Raw genomic sequence first — 16,849 nt, forward strand, 5'->3', positions numbered from 1 at the left:
CTTTCATCACTTTAAGTATGTCTTGCCACTCCCTTCTGGCCTGAAGAGTTTCTGTTGAAAGATCAGCTGTTATCCTTATGGGAATCCCCTTATGTGTTATTTGCTGCTTTTCCCTTGCTGCTTTTAATATTTTTTCTTTGTGTTTGATCTTTGTTAATTTGATTAATATGTGTCTTGGAGTATTTTGCCTTGGGTTTATCCTGTTGGGGACTCTCTGGGTTTCTTGGACTTGGGTGATTATTTCTTTCCCCATTTTAGGGAAGTTTTCAACTATTATCTCCTCAAGTATTCTCTCATGGTCTTTCTTTTTGTCTTCTTCTTCTGGGACTCCTATGATTCGAATGTTGGCGCGTTTAACATTGTCCCAGAGGTTTCTAATATTGTCCTCATTTCTTTTAATTCGTTTTTCTTTTTTCCTCTCTGTTTCATTTATTTCTACAATTCTATCTTCTAGTTCGCTTATCCTGTCTTGTGCCTCTGTTATTCTACTGTTTGTTCCCTCCAGAGTGTTTCTGATCTCATCTATTGCATTATTCATTGTATATTGACTCTTTTTTATTTCTTCTAAGTCCTTATTAAATCTTTCTTCCATCTTCTCAATCCTTTTCTCCAGGTTATTTATCTGTAACTCCATTTTGCTTTCAAGATTTTGAATCATTTTCACCATCAAAATTTGAAATTCTTTATCAGGTAAATTCCCTATATCTTCTTCTTTTGTTTGTGTTGGTGGGCAATTATCTTGTTCCTTTACTTGCTGGGTATTTCTCTGCCTCTTCATCTTGCTTATATTGTTTTGCTTGGGGTGGCCTTTCCCTCTTCTTGCAGTTTGTGGAGTTCTCTTTATTACGTAGTTTCTTCGCTGTGTGTGGGGTTGGACGGGTGACTTGTCCGGGTTCCCTGGTTAGGGAAGCATGTGTCGGTGTTCTGGTGGGTGGAGCTGGATTTCTTCTCTCTCTTTTAGAAGACAATGGGCTGCTTTTCTGGGAGCCTGATGTCCTCTGCCAGTATTCAGAAGTTGTTTTGTGGACTTTACTCCGCGTTCAAATGTTCTTTTGATGAATTTGTGGGGGAGAAAGTGGTCTTGCCATCTTATCCCTCTGCCATCTTGTTCCTTCCTCCCCAGAACACTGGATTCTTATATTCCACTTGGTCGTGGAGTATCTCTTCCCAGCTGCTCCAGCAAGGCGCAGCCGCTGTACCTTACCTTGGACGAGGGGTATCTCCTCAAGGCCGCGCCTCCTGCTTTGAATGTAGATCAGCGCCTCTCGGCCCTCCGGTGCCCAAGCAGCCACCGCCCTAACCCTGGGCGCGGGGTAGCTCATCTCAGCCACGATTCTGCACGTGGTCGGTTGCGCCGGAGCCGGGTGTCTCCCGCGTCTGCGCCTGCGCCGCCGGAGCCGGGCGTCTCCCGCGTCTGTGCCTGCCTCCATCATTTATTTTTTTCTCACTTATCATCCTATTGTCTAAAAGTATAGTAAATTACCTTTTATATGATAGGGAATCAGTGATACAAAAAGAGTAATTCAATAGATGACTGTGGTCTGGAATATTGAAAGACTATAAGGAGAATGTATTCCATTGGAGTAGGAAGTATAGGAATGATTAGCTGAAAGGTGTAAGAACAAGCTTTGAATACAGATACAAATTGCAGCTTTAGAAACAATTGGATAATTCTATACATGATGGGTAGCAGTGAAAAGAAAGTTGGACTTGAATATAATCGAATAGAATTTGACCAACAAAATATGCTGGAAGTTAGAATATTGTTTCACAGAAAAAGGAAACAGAAGGATGGACAAATATTCATTGTTTTCTCTGAATAAACTATCTCTCCTGTTTAAAAATTATATAATTATGCATGATAATTTTATAATTTGCATGCTAGTTTATTGAATTTAAAAAAGAAAGGAAACATGATATTTGGCACATATTGAAACTCTATTTTAGACAGAGTGAAGGAAATATCATATGAAAAATTCAAATTATCTGACAATGACATGAATGAGCTGCCTGATGCAAGGGATTTCAGGATGACATTTTAAACACAGAAATAGGTGTAGTCATTAGCTTTTTAATGTAAAACCTGCTTTTCTGTATAAAGACTGGGTCTTAGATGCAACAATCAAATAAACTCAAAGGAAAAATTGACTTCAATCATGTTTGGAGCTACCTTTAATAATAAAGTTATAGCCAATTGGTATAATTTTTAATCAGGTATTTATTTAGTGTAGTCAATGAAGCAGATTTTTTTTTCTGGAATTTATTTGCTTTCTATATGATCCAATGAATGACGGGAACTTGATCTCTGGTTTCTCTGTGTTTTCTAAACCCAACTTGTACATCTGGAAGTTCTTGGCTCACATACTGCTGAACCTAGCTTGAGGAATTTTGAGCATAAACTTACTAGTATGTGAAATGAGTGAGACTGTATGGTAGCTTGAATATTTTTGGCATTGCCTTTCTTTGGGATTGGAATGAAAACTGACCTTTTCCAGTCCTCTGGCCACTGCTAAGTTTTCCAAATCTGCTGACATATTGAATGAAACATTTCAACAACAGCATCTTTCAGGATTTGAAACAACTCAGCTGGAATTCGATCACCTCCACTAGCTTTGTTCATAAAAATGCTGAGATCCAACAAGTCCATTCTAAAGGAGATCAATCCTGGGTGTTCATTGGAAGGACTGATGCTAAAGCTGAAACTCCAATACTTTGGCCACCTAATGCGACGAGTTGACTCACTGGAAAAGACTCTGATGCTGGGAGGGATTGGGGCAGGAGGAGAAGGGGACGACAGAGAATGAGATGGCTGGATGGCATCACCGACTCGATGGACATGAGTTTGAGTGAACTCCGGGAGTTGGTGATGGACAGGAAGGCCTGGTGTGCTGTTTCATGGGGTCGCAAAGAGTCAGACACAACTGAGCGACTGAACTGAACTGAACTGAAGCTCTACTTTTAGGTGAGTGATCACACCAATGTGGTTATCTAGGTCATTAAGATCTTTCTAGTATAGTTTTTCTGTATATTCTTGCCACCTCTTCTTAATATCTTCTGTTTCTGTTAGGTCCTTACAGTTTCTGTCCTTTATTGTGCCTATCTTTGCATGAAATGTTCCCTTGATATTTCCAGTTTTTTAGAAGATATCTCTAATCTTTTCCATTCTCTTACTTTCCTCTATTTCTTTGTGTTGCTAATTTAAGAAGTCCTTTTTATCTCTCTTTGCTATTCTCTGAAATTCTGCATCCAGTTCAGTATATCAGTAGAACTTGCTGATCTCCTAGGACCTTAGAAGCTATGCACAGTCATGTGTTATTTACATGGTCTTCTGCATCGTGTCTCATATTTGACTTATCTTTGGTGTGTAGCTAGTTATTAATATTTGGTATCCAGTGACAAAACAAAGACCAAACCAAAATAAATAAAACAGGAAAACAAAGCTGGACACTAATTAGATGTAGTAAGAAAGATTTTATTCAGTACCATTCGGGTAGGGGAAAGAGCTTCACAGAACTGAGCTGAATTCCGATCTATGCAGAAATAGCAGGGTGTTTCAGAGTGAGAACGAGGGCACAGGAAGGAGGAGCAAACATGGTCTTGAGCAGAGTCACAGCAGTGGGAAAGCACAGAAAGGAGGTAGACAGAATTGGCCAATGTGACTAGGCCGTCTGGGTTTGTTCATCGGTGTCTATCTGAAGGGAAAACAACTTTTCAAGTCTTCAGGGTAAGAAGTAGTTTTGCAAGGTATAACAGGGCACTCAGTGTAAGTTAAGCCCTTATCCTCCTCTAGGGACTGGAGACAATGCAAATGCTTGAAGGTTTACATTTCAGAGAGGTGACTCCCAGGTCTTTGAGGAGAGAGTCATAGGTTTAGAGTCCTGTCTCTAAAAGGGATAGAGAAGGGATTTACAATCTTTTTTTCTTAAGATTTTTTGAAGTGGACGATTTTTAATCGTCTTTGTTGAATTTGTTACAATATATCTTCTGCTGTTTATGTTTTTGTTTTTTGGTCACAAGCCATGGGGGATCTTAGCCCCCAGAGTAGGAATCGAACCTGCATCCCTTGTGTTGGAAGGCAAAGTTTTAACCATTGAACCACCAGGAAGTCCCAACAATCACAACTTTTTAAAGTAAATGCTTCCAAGTTAAGAGTGGTCTGGGGCCTATGGTCAGCTTCTGATTGGAACAAACCAACTTCTTTCAGCAGCACTGAGTTTTCTCAGACAGACTTTGTTGGAAGGCTGAGAGCTGAGCTTCTTACAGGTAAGGCTGAAGCTCTGTTCAGAAGGGAGCTCAGAAGAATCTGGAAATAGTTTCATGAAGAAAATAATCTTTGTCACAGGCAAGCGTAATGATGAAGAATGTGTGCTTTTGGATAAATGCTAGTACAAATAAGCAGGATCTCATGCCTCATACACCCTTGCCTGATCAGGAAAATGTTCTACCACATTATTGTCAAACTATTCTTAAAGAGCCCTCTCCAGTGCATATTCTCTGTTGATTAATAAAATAAAATGTCCTTAGCTTACACAGCAAAAATGCTTCCTTTTTATTAATTCTTAATTAAAGATCTTACATATAATGCTTTGAATTATAATATTATTAAATATATTTTAAATTTTTTCCTATTTTATATATATTTTTATTATTGTTCTCTAGAACTGCCAGATCTAAATAAATAAAGTTTACTGGGGAAATATATTTTGTCTTAAGTATAAACTTCCTTGAGTGTCTTAGTATTTCTTTATTACTGTTTACTGTTTTCTTTCTTTTAAAAGATTTTTCTTCTTCTCAGTGTCTATACTTCTCAAAACACTGGTCAAATTCTGTTCCTTCAATTAGCTCCAAGTATTTTCTTTATTATAACCTATATGTTCCTCTACTCTCGAGTATATTTTACCTATACTTGCATCATTAAACATATACATGCTTATACCCATTAAAGTTAATTTTATTCTTCATTTATCTCCCCATTTGGAATGAAATATGTTGAGACATGACTGTATTTCTGTCACTTTTATATTCCATTCAATTTAGTAGATACATTCCTCTTTTTCTACTGCATTCTAAAGAAAATGGTAACTATTCGGAGATTTAAAGTGAGCAAGCGAAAATTCATTTTTTCAAGAAGGAGTAAATATTGTGCAATTTTAAGGAGAGAAAAATACATAGCATAGTAGTTATTTTATATGTAATACTTTTTAACCTTCAAGTTGGGTGAAAATTCTTCATATTTTTTAAATAAAACTGAATCACTGTGCTGTTTACCTGAAACTATCACAATATTGTAAATTGACTATGCTTCAAATAAAAGACGATATCTGCATTAAAAAGATGTGAGTCCCAAGTTAAGTATTGAAAGATATATTTCATCCTTGGCAAGTAAGAAGGTTGAAAGAAACAAGATGTGCTTATTAGCATGAGAAATAGTGTCCAGCCATGAGCAATGCAAATTCAATTAGCACACCATAAAATTAGTAATTCTTTGGATCATATCAGAAAGTCTTTTACAGTCTGACACCATGAAAGCATAGGTTCTACAAAGTTTAAAAATCATAATTTTTTTAAAAAAAGAGATAGTAAGATTGCATAAAATTTTATTTCATGTATTAGCAGGGAACCAAAAGAATGGTAAACTTGGTTTCAAAAGGATATGTGAAAAAGCAAGATATCCATTATTAGTGAGTAAAATAAATACTGAGATGGCTAACTTAGACCCCCCAAATTATTAATTTTCAAACAGGCAATGAATAATATTTGTAGTTTTCTACATTCATGAAAAGAGCATCATCACACTTCTTCAGTTTTATTATTTTAAAATGTCAGGTCCTAATCCATTATTCAGATAAAATTTTATTCCACTGGATAGTCATGTGACCCTCAAGTGACCTGCTTGAAAAATATCCTGTGCATATATTAAAAGGTGATATACAGGACATCCAGTTTCAGTTCTGGCAAGTAAAGAGCTTGGAGGACTTTGGACAAACTGAGACTCGATGAATTTTCTTATATTCTTCAGATAGATAAAGTCACTGGGAAAACTACTACCCACAACTAAAAAGACGTGTACATTGAGAAAGAGTCAGCTACCAAAATCTACTTACCTGGAGCAGAAGTTGCTGGAGTCACACACTGATGGGAACACTTCAATGATAATGTTTGGTGAATTTCTAGAGGCTGAGTATAGACAAACATAAGTGAGAAACTATTGGGGGCACAGTATGAGGAAGTCCTCATACCATTTTTGGATTTCCCTCTAAGAACCACATCGAGTTTCCACTGTGAAAACAAGAAGGATCCCTTTTTGATTCTGGAAGCGGGAGGGAAAAGTAAACGTAGTAAAGTATGCCCAGAGGCTTTTGGATAAAAATGGTCTAACCTTCAAGAGAGAGAAAAACAGTTCAAAATTAAAAACTCTGCCAGAGTTAAATTCTGAAACTATCCCAGATAAGAGAAGGAAATTCGTACAACTCCAGCTTCCTCCAGACTTTTGGTTTTACCTTGAGTATGGAGAAGGAAATGGCACCCCACTCCAGTGTTCTTGCCTGGAGAATCCCAGGGATGGCAGAGCCTGGTGGGCTGCCATCTATGGGGTCGCACAGAGTCGGACACGACTGAAGCTCCTTAGAAGCAGCAGCAGCACCACCAAAGTAGAGTAAGGATAATAAATAAGAAGGGCTCCAAGGAAATAGATGGTGAATGCAGCAGTCAAGGAAGGGAATAGGAGAAGTGGAAGGGAAGCCACATACCTGAAGAACCTGTAGAAAAATTTAAGCTCATAACGTTGACCCGTCCCTGTAAAAAATTGTTATTTAATCAGAAGACTGTAGAATGGTCCCCTTCCCCACATTTTATCACCAAACTTTTACACTGAAGGGCTTTAGTGTAGCAAATTTAAGTGTATTCAAACTGAAAGACATGTGGTACACAGATTCTCTCTGAGGAGGGGCTTATTAGGAAAACCAAGGTTTGCTGCTGCTGCTGCTGCTGCTTCACTTCAGTCGTGTCCGACTCTGTGTGACCCCATAGACGTCCACCAGGCTCCCCTGTCCCTGGGATTCTCCAGGCAAGAACACTGGAGTGGGTTGCCATTTCCTTCTCCAATGTGTGAAAGTGAAAGTGAAGTTGCTCAGTTGTGTCCGACCCTTAGCGACCCCATGGACTGCAGCCTACCAGGCTCCTCCGTCCATGGGATTTTCTAGGCAAGAGTACTGGAGTGGTTTGCCATTGCCTTCTAACCAAGGTCTACAGGGTTGAAAACAGAAAAGAATGCTGGAGGAATTTGAAGCCTTGAAATTGCTGGCACCTGTAACTACAGGAAACATTTAAAAAGCCAAATCCCTAGCAAGATAAACATAAATCCTTACACTAACATCCAATTTATATCAATTCAGTTTTTACTGACTAATGATTCATGACTGCAGGCTCCCCTGGTGACTTCAGTGAAAGTCGCCTAGTGGTGTCTGACAGTTTGCGACCCCATTGACTGTAGCCCCCCAGGTTCCTCTGTCCATGGGGATTCTCCAGGCAAGGATACTGGGGTGGGTTGCCATGCCCTTCTCCAGGGGATCTTCCCAACCCAGGTCTCCCGCAATGCAGGCATATTCTTTACCAACTGAGTTATGAAGGAAGTCTGGTGGCTTAGAGGTAAAGAATGCACCTGCCAATGCAGGCAAAGTGGGTTAAATCCCTGGGTCATGAAAATCCAGTGTTTTTGCCTGGAAACTCCCATGGACAGCGGAGCCTGTTGGTCCTTGGTGTCACAAAAGAGTGGGACACAACTTAGTGACTAAACAACGACAACAACATCATCACTGACTTTCAACAAAAGTATTCAAGGCATACCTACAAGAAAGAAAGAACAAATTTTGAAGAAAACAATAATCTGAACTAGGCTTAAATATGACATAGATGAATAAACATGAAATTTCTATATGTAATAATAAATGTGTTAAGCAATCCAGTGGCAAAAATGGATAAGCAAAGTAAGCAGAGATGGAAACTCCAAAATAGAAGCAAAAAGAAATGCTAGAAATAGAAGACAGCAACAGAAATAAAGAATGCCTTTGAACTTGAAGATAGATCTGTATAAACCAGACAAAAAGAAATGTAAAGAGAAAAAATAAGAAAACATCCAAGAGCTGTGGGGCAATATTAAAGTGTGTAATATGCACATAGTAGTAACAATTTAGGAGAAGGAATAATAAAAACCAGAGAAAAAATATTTGAATTAACGCTGGCTGAAATTCCTGACATTATTCACACAACAAATTGATCCAGATAATTTTAAGAATACCAACAAAAAGTTTAAAAAGGCAAAATTAATAATCAGCAACCCCCCCGCACACACACCTAGGCATATCACCTTCAAACTGCAGAAAATCAAACAGAAACAGAGAATGGATACATGCATATGTATATAGCTGAGTCTCTTGAAGTAAAACAGCATGGTTTGCCACATCTATCTCTGAGAGGGTATAGAAGCTTCTTTCTGTGGGTATTGTCACACAGAGGAATTTCAACCAGGCCCACAAGCCTTGTCACTCTAAACTGTTATGGAGGCCTGGGCTTTGACCGTAATGGCCTGGACATGGGTTCCGGCTGTGGTTATGAGAGCTTCCACTGCCTGGTCTACGACTTTGTTCACGTTGTGGAAGTCTTGGTTCTTCCTCTGGCCCTAAGATAAGCAGATCTGACTTGCACTGAAAAAATCGATTAATGTTTTGAGGCTTCAGAAATAGAAAGGTCAGCTTCTAGATCCTTTAGCCTGAAAGATTTTCAAACATATTATTTTTGGATTTTACAACAAGCCTTCATGACTCTGGTGGGATACTCCACAATAAATAGGGATAGCAACCAGCAGTGCCAATGGCATCAACAGTGAAATAATGGATTTCATCAGCAAAACTGAGGTTCATCTCTGAATCGTTCAATTATTCATATACAGTTATTGCTTCCATTTTTATATTTATTTTCTGATAAAGCTTGTTACAAAGCCAAAAATTCTCATCTCTCCCCCAGCCCCACCCCCTACCAACTGATTAAAAATAAAAAAACTATCCAATCAGAAAAATAAATTTCCTTTCTGGAGTGGGATCTTTTTCCAAGATCGCTTCCTTGGCCATGAGCCTTTCAAGCAACTGAATTGAGATATTCCAAGGAATACTTGCATTTTGTTTACTTCTTTTTCTAAAAGCTATAAATTAAGAATTTTAAGCATTTCAGATCTTCATAATAGAAGTTATAATGATATTGATTACTCTCTTACAAAATCAGATGATGCCTCTTTTTTCTAAAGTAATGGTAAATGGGAAAATTGTATCACTAAATATATTCCACTTGTGGTGAATTCTTAGCAGATTTAAGGGCTTCCCTGGTAGCTCAGATGGTAAAGAATCTGTTCACAATATAGGAGACCTGAGTTTGATATCTGGTTCAGCAAGATCCCCTAGAGAATGAATGGCAACTCACTCCAGTATTCTTGCCTGGAGAATTCCATGGACAGAGGAGCCTGGTGGGCTACAGTCTATGGGGTCACAAAGAGTCAGACAGGACTCCGTGACTAATACTTTCACTTAACAGATTAAGGAAAATTTTTTCAGGGATTTTTCTCTCTAGTAAATTAGTTTGAGGTTTAAAGAGTAGGAAAGAGGAGAGATACTCTTAAGTTTAAGTGAAGATCTGTTTTCTTGGAATGCCAAAGAAAGGAAGTTTGACTTTTCCAAAGTGAGCATTAGTCAACTTCTGGGTAAAAAAGCAGAACGTTATTGTCTTTAGGAGTGCCAAATACACTGTCATGATGATGGAGATTTGTGCATATAACTGAATCAAATGAACGTACATTTGTTCACTCAAAAACATTTATTAAACACAGACTTTATGTGCTAAGCATCCAACAGATAAAAGGATCAATCCAATATAGACTTTACCAGGTCTTATCTGGCACTAGTGGAGCTTGACCTGCCATCAAATATCTACAACATAACATGATGTAATCATGACAGAGAGAAGTAGAGATGGAGCTTAAAATAAAGGTTTAAATGGAGCTATAGATTTTTTTTCTTCCCTAAAAGCAAAATGATAATATCATTCATGTGGTGACTACAAACCCTCCACGATACATAAATTCAAGACACCATCAGCACGGTCTTTTTGCGATCTTCTTTTTAAAACATGCTGAAGATATTAGCTGGCACAGTGGTAAAGAATTTACCTGCCAATGCAGGGGGGGCAAGAGACTTAAGTTCGATCCCTCGGTTGGGAGCATACTCTAGAGAAGGAAATGACAACCCACTCCAGTATTCTTGCTTGGAAAATTTCATGGACAGAGGAGCGTGGTGGCTTACAGTCCATGGGGTTGCAAAGAATTGGACACAACTGAGCGACCGAGCACACATTCAAAAGCATGATATCATGAAGTCCTTGAAGATATGAGAAGTATAAAATCTGTACTGAAGATGAATAAGTGGGAAACAGAAATAAAACCTAATAGCACTAATTGGGAAGTATTGATTAAGCTATCAAAATAAACCTAGTCTTAATAGATGCATGACTTAACTACTGAGATTTTTTTCATGTATGTTGCGACTGGTGTAAATATACTTACAGCGCCTTAGACATGTCACACCACTGAAGATGTTTAAATGTCTTTCAACATCAAACTGCAACTCTACACAATGCGATAGACAGCACTGGGCTCTGGCTTCTTTGGCCGGGGATGTTGCTAGTGACTGTGGATGTGGTAGCTTTTGAGAACAGTGTATGGATATGACTTTGGTTGTGGTGGTTGTGGATATGAGTGTTGCTAGTCAGTTATGAAAGGTGCTGGACCTCTAGTTTCTACTTAGGACCAAAGATGCCTGGGAGAATGATCCAACAACAAAATTGAACTTTTCAAGCGTTTCATCCTTTCAATTCTTCTTCCATGTTGTAACAAGCAGAAAGGATGAGTTGCAAGCTTACCAACTTGTTGGCATAAGATTTAAGAGCTGTCTGTATATGTACAGCTGTTCAATAGCAATTTGGACTTATTTTATAAATATTGGATATTTTGCCACAACAGTTATTTCTCCTTGCAAGCTCAAGATAATGAATTTTCATCTGAAATTTCTTTAGTGTATTTTTACACTGGGAGACATCTCTATAATCATTTGTCAATTCATGTGTTTAAGATGGCATCACAATATGGCCTTAACTTTAGTTATTTATCTTAATAAATTTGGTTTGTTTTATGGTGTTTGAAATGAGGGCAACTCTTTAATTTCCTGAAGACCTCATTTATACCAATTATTAAATCAGTGAAATACAAATGGCACAGATTAAGTTTGAGAGGGAGAAATGACTGATCTTTCTTGGTTTGCTATTTTTCTTCTGTATTCTGTATTTATGAGTCAGAATCCAGATTTCCAGACCTAAGTGGTCTCATCAGTCATCACTGAAAATACTTATTAGACAGTAAGTATGGCTTTTTAAGTTCTTAATCAAAATTTATATCCATGTGAATTCTAGTTTATGGCAATGATTTTGGGTGCTAATATCCCTAGATTGAAATCCTGCTTATAAAGTCCTGATGGCCGTATTCTTGCCTAGTCCTTGGAGTCATAAAGAGTGGGACACAACTGAACACACATGAATGCACCTTTTTAAAGCATGTTAACAGTGTCTTTTGAAGTATGGGACTCTGCACCAAAACCTTAGACTTAATCTCTTGGGAATCAAATTGAGAAATTACACTGGGAAATGAATTGAGAGTAAAAAATCAGTTAGAAGCATTAAAAATTAATCTGATAGGAGATTTCATGTTAATCAGTTAATATAAATCATAATCCATTGAGTGCAAAAATTATAACTATTTCTTTCATTTTAGCACTTTTAGTGGATCAGTATATAATTATGGTTTTAATTTGCATTTTCCCAATAACTCAGATAACTAACGGTGTAAAATACTTCATTTGCTTGTTGGACATTTGTATATCTTCGTTTCATTGTGCCCAGGTTTTTGGTGATATTTTATCCTTGGGCTTATGAGTTGTAGGAGATCTTTATTTATGATGAATATATTCATCTCTTTATCTAATCTCTGCCTCCAAGCTATATCTACATCATCTATGTCATCTGTATCTCTGCTTCATTTCTTCCAGTCTGCAATGAAGTCCATTGCTCAATGTTTATTTTATACTCAGTGTTTTCTAAAACAAAACAAACAAAAACATCTAATTTACAATATATTTTATGTGTTCTGATAATATACAAAATTAATTTTGTATATTATCAGAACACATAAAATATATATCTTTAATTTATTCCATATATGTGTACATATATATATATATACACATATGGGAGAAGGCAATGGCAACCCACTCCAGTACTCTTGCCTGGAAAATCCCATGGACGGAGGAGCCTGGTAGGCTGCAGTCCATGGGGTCGCTAAGAGTCGGACACGACTGAGCAGCTTCACTTTCACTTTTCCCTTTCATGCATTGGAGAAGGAAATGGCAACCCACTCCAGTGTTCTTACCTGGAGAATCCCAGGGACTGGGGAGCATGGTGGGCTGCCGTCTATGGAGTTGCACAGAGTTGGACACGACTGAAGCGACTTAGTAGCAGCAGCAGCAGCGTATATACATATATTTTTATTAATTTGTAACTATCAAGAACTAGGTCTTGCATATCTCCTTGAAATTATCTCTAAGTATTTTATGTTTTCTGATAATATTGTAAATGACATTTATGAATTTTATTTTCTAATTTTTAATGTATAATTTCATAGTGAATTTATAGATTTTGTTTTTTGAAAGGTATTTTTCCATTTTGTTTTCCAACTTTCATATATAATTGTATTATATATTTGTATATAATTATGTTTGTGTTAATTTTATGAAATAGTGTAAAATTAATATCACTTCTTTCACTAATCAGAATTATTTAATAGTTGTTGACATTAATCATTAAAACAAGGTAGACCTGCAGTTTTCTTTGTGAAGAGTCTAATTTTTTTCCTACAAATTCTATTTTCTTAAGAGATATAATCTTAAAGGTCATTATTTTCCTTTGGGTCAGTTTTAATAAATGTTTTATTTTGAAGAATTTGTTAACTTCATCCATGCAGTATACAGTTTAAAAATGAGTACAGGGCACTTGATTTCTATCTCATCTGGTATAAAGAAAACTTTTGGAACATCAGGTTAATTTGTTTGCTATGTATTATTCCTGTCTGAGGTAGTTCAGTTCAGTTCAGTTCAGTCACTCAGTCGTGTCCAACTCTTTGCGACCCCATGAATCACAGCACGCCAAGCCTCCCAACTATCACCAACTCCCAGAGTTCACTCAAACTCATGTCCATCGAGGTAGAACCAGTACTAATACTAATGCTTTGATCAACTGATTGATATACATAGGATATATATGTATATATATGGCTTCCCTGGGGGTTCAGTGATAATTAACCTACCAGCCAATGAAGGAGATGCAGGTTTGATCCCTGGGTCGGGAAGATACAGTCCATGGGGTTGCAAAAAAGTCAACAAGACTCAGAGATTAAACAAAACTATATATAGGCTGTACTAACATGTGGGATTTTATTTCCCACACCAGGAATGGAGCCTGTGTCCCCCATGTCCTCTGTAGTGGAAGCATGAGTCCTAACTACTGGACTGAAAAGAAATTCTGTTTGTTTGTTTTTTTGGGGGGCGGTGATAATTGTAACATCGATCTTGCTTAATAAAATCCAAAATTGAAGCTGCAGAATAAAACAATGGCGTGAAGAATTTTGTGACTCTTTCAGTCACCATAATTATGACCAAGCTAGACAGCATATTGAAAAGCAGAGACTTTGCTTTGTCAACAAAGGTCCATCTAGTCAAGGCTATGGTTTTCCAGTGGTCATGTATGGATGGGAGAGTTGGACTATGAAGAAAGCTTAGTGCCGAAGAATTGATGCTTTTGAACTGTGGTGTTGGAGAAGACTCTTGAGAGTCCCTTGGACTGCAAGGAGATCCAACCAGTCCATCCTAAAGATCAGTCCTGAGTGTTCATTGGTAGGACTGATATTGAAGCTGAAACTTCAATACTTTGTCCACTTCATGCAAAGAACTGACTCATTTGAAAAGCCCCTGATGCTGGGAAAGATTGAGGGCAGGAGGAGAAGGGGATGACAGAGGATGAGATGGTTGGATGGCGTCACCGACTCGATGGACATGGGTTTGGGTGGACTCCAGGAGTTGGTGATGGACAGGGAGGCCTGGCGTGCTGCGGCTCATGGGTTGCAAAGAGTTGGACACGACTGAGAGACTGAACTGAACTAAATTAACTTGAAGCCCTGTGGTAATCTTTCTTCAAAGAACTTCAAATATGTTTCTAGTCATTAAGTAGCACTTTCTCAAAAATGAAACACGTGGGTATCAGGCAGTGGAATATCAAAAATCCCAATGACATCATGTATAAACTCTTAACAAATAGTTATTTAATTTATTCATTCTTTGATGGTGATAAATTTTAAAAATGTGTTCAAATTTAAAAAAAAATCATATTAAAGACATCCATTATTAATCTCTGAAAGAAATCGCTATTGTAGACACATTGTTTACAATTTTGTTCCTCTACTTTTTGCAAAAGATCAATAGAACCACTTATTTTCAGCATGGTATCATAATCCTGAATTCCAGAAACTAGTCTTAAATTTTCAGAATGTCCCCTTGAAATTTTTAAGCAAATCATTGCAAAAGAAGTGTCAACATTCATTATTTTAATGGGTCACCATCAATTTTGACTAGATATAAATATATGTTGCAAGAAACATTTATTTGTTTTATTTTCTCTCTCTTCTTTCTAGCTCTTGTCAGGCTTGGAAATGCCTTCTTTAAGAAGGCATCTAGATTTTAATATTGTCTGTTAAAAATTAAGAAAAAGTCTACATTGGACAGTTTAAACAAGATTGATCCTATGGTGGCCTCAAACTACACAGAATCAGTAGAACTTGTCTGTATTTCACTATTTTTAGATATTTGACATCTAAGTGATTATAATTTTAAATGGGACATGGATTTAGGAGTACAATTAGTGAGAGCCTTGATTACCTCAGATGAGAAGATTTAGTCACCGTTACGGAAAAATAAAGGCAGAGAGCACTCACAGCCAAGGAGTATTATCTTCATGGTGTTGTCAGCCAGTTGACTGGACTAAGACTCTCAGAAGCCTAAATGAGGTGGAGTTTATGTGTGTGTTATGCCAGCCCTTAAATTAGAACAGTCTCTGAAGTTGCAAATAATATTTCTTGTTATAGAGACAATTTAATCAGAGGAATCCAAATGAGCTAAAAATTTAATTTAAAAGTTTTACTATGATGGGAGATGACTCCATGAGAATTAAACAAAATAAATAGCCAATACTATTTGTTTCATAAAATATCTTCTGAAGAATGAAAATGAGGTATCTCTGAATGATTTACCATGTCAGTAACTTAGAGTGTAAAAACTTTAGCACAGGTCTTTAGATACATACCCAGGAAATACACATACAATAGCAAACCAAGACTTTAGCCCCCACACCATAAGCTTCTATGGCAATTTCTACGGAGGCCTGGGCTATGGTTATGCTTGAGGATGTGGCAGCTTCCACAGACTGGGCTATGGCTATGGCCATGGAGGCTATGGATTTGGCTCTGGCATGGCAGGTACAGATACGGCTACTGTTGTCCATTGGACTACAGAAGATATGGATTCTGTAGCTTCTGTTAAAATTCTTCTTTTTTGTGCATCTAATATCTGGCTCCATAAGTTGATTTGCTTCACCTGATTTCAACCATTGGGACAAGATTATGATGAGTCCACTTGTACAAAAAAAAAAATTACCTGAGAATTTTAGTACATTGTTGCTGTTATTTAGTTGCTAAGTCATGTCCGACTCTTTGCAACCCCGTGGACTGTAAACCACCAGGCTCCTCTGTCCATGTAATTTTCCAGGAAAGAATACTGGAATGGATTGCCATTTTGTTCTCTAGGGGATTTTCCCAACCCAGGGATTGAACCTGGGTCTCCTTCATTGACAGGAGGATTCTTTACCACTGAGACACTAGGGAACCACCTTTAGCACATTTATAATTACAAAATCCTGACTTCATCAGGTCTCCTCAACTTCTTTAAATCTCTTAATTTAAAACAGCAAATACAGTTTTGGTTTAATTTATTTAGTCTCAATTAGGTGTAAACACTGGACAACTTTAAATGATTATTTTAATATACTTTCTTATTTATTAAATATTTATTTCATGAACGGAAACATTTGAAAAAGAGAAATAAATATGAATTGAAATGAATAATTACTCAGATACAATTGTTGAATTTTTTTCCTTGATTTTAATCAGATAATATTTAGAGTTTATTTCAAAAACAATAAAAAATTCAATTAACAATTTTGAGTAACGTTATCTACGGTAACAAATAAAAATTATTTATATATTTTATATTTTATGCAATTTTATTTATCAATTTAGTTCAAAATATATAAATAATCCATCCCTTCTTTCAAAATTTGACCTTTTGTGGTAAGAACAGTGATAAACACCAAGCTTCTATGAAAGAAAACTATTTTTTAAATTAATTTCTTAATTATATATTATTTTCTCTATTTCCTGTTGTTTCACTTGATATCATTATGAAAATAGTAATTTATAAAGTTACTAAAAGTATCACAAGCAAGTTAAAATATGCGTAGTATTAAAACACATTCAGTCAAGTTTTTTGTTACTGTTCTTCAGTGGGATGCAATGATATTCTTTAATATCATTCTCATAATCACGACATTAAAGACCTTTGCAGCTGTAAATGGAATGTAAACATCTAGTTATAAC

The 16,849-nt window shown here is 36.9% G+C and overlaps 1 protein-coding gene across 1 annotated transcript in view; it reads left to right on the forward strand.

The window, feature by feature from the left end:
* Positions 1-2,669: 2,669 nt before the first annotated feature.
* Positions 2,670-16,849, forward strand: part of LOC148778694 (keratin-associated protein 19-3-like) — a 60,933-nt gene continuing 46,753 nt past the window's right edge. Inside the window, exon 1 of the mRNA XM_088836175.1 lies at positions 2,670-2,962. The gene's annotated coding sequence lies outside the window, so the exon portion shown is untranslated. The remainder of the gene's footprint in view (positions 2,963-16,849) is intronic.

This window comes from Moschus berezovskii, chromosome 1 (genome assembly GCF_049115385.1).
Source record: "Moschus berezovskii isolate FMDL1 chromosome 1, NW_MosBer_1.0, whole genome shotgun sequence".
Lineage (NCBI taxonomy): Eukaryota > Metazoa > Chordata > Mammalia > Artiodactyla > Moschidae > Moschus > Moschus berezovskii.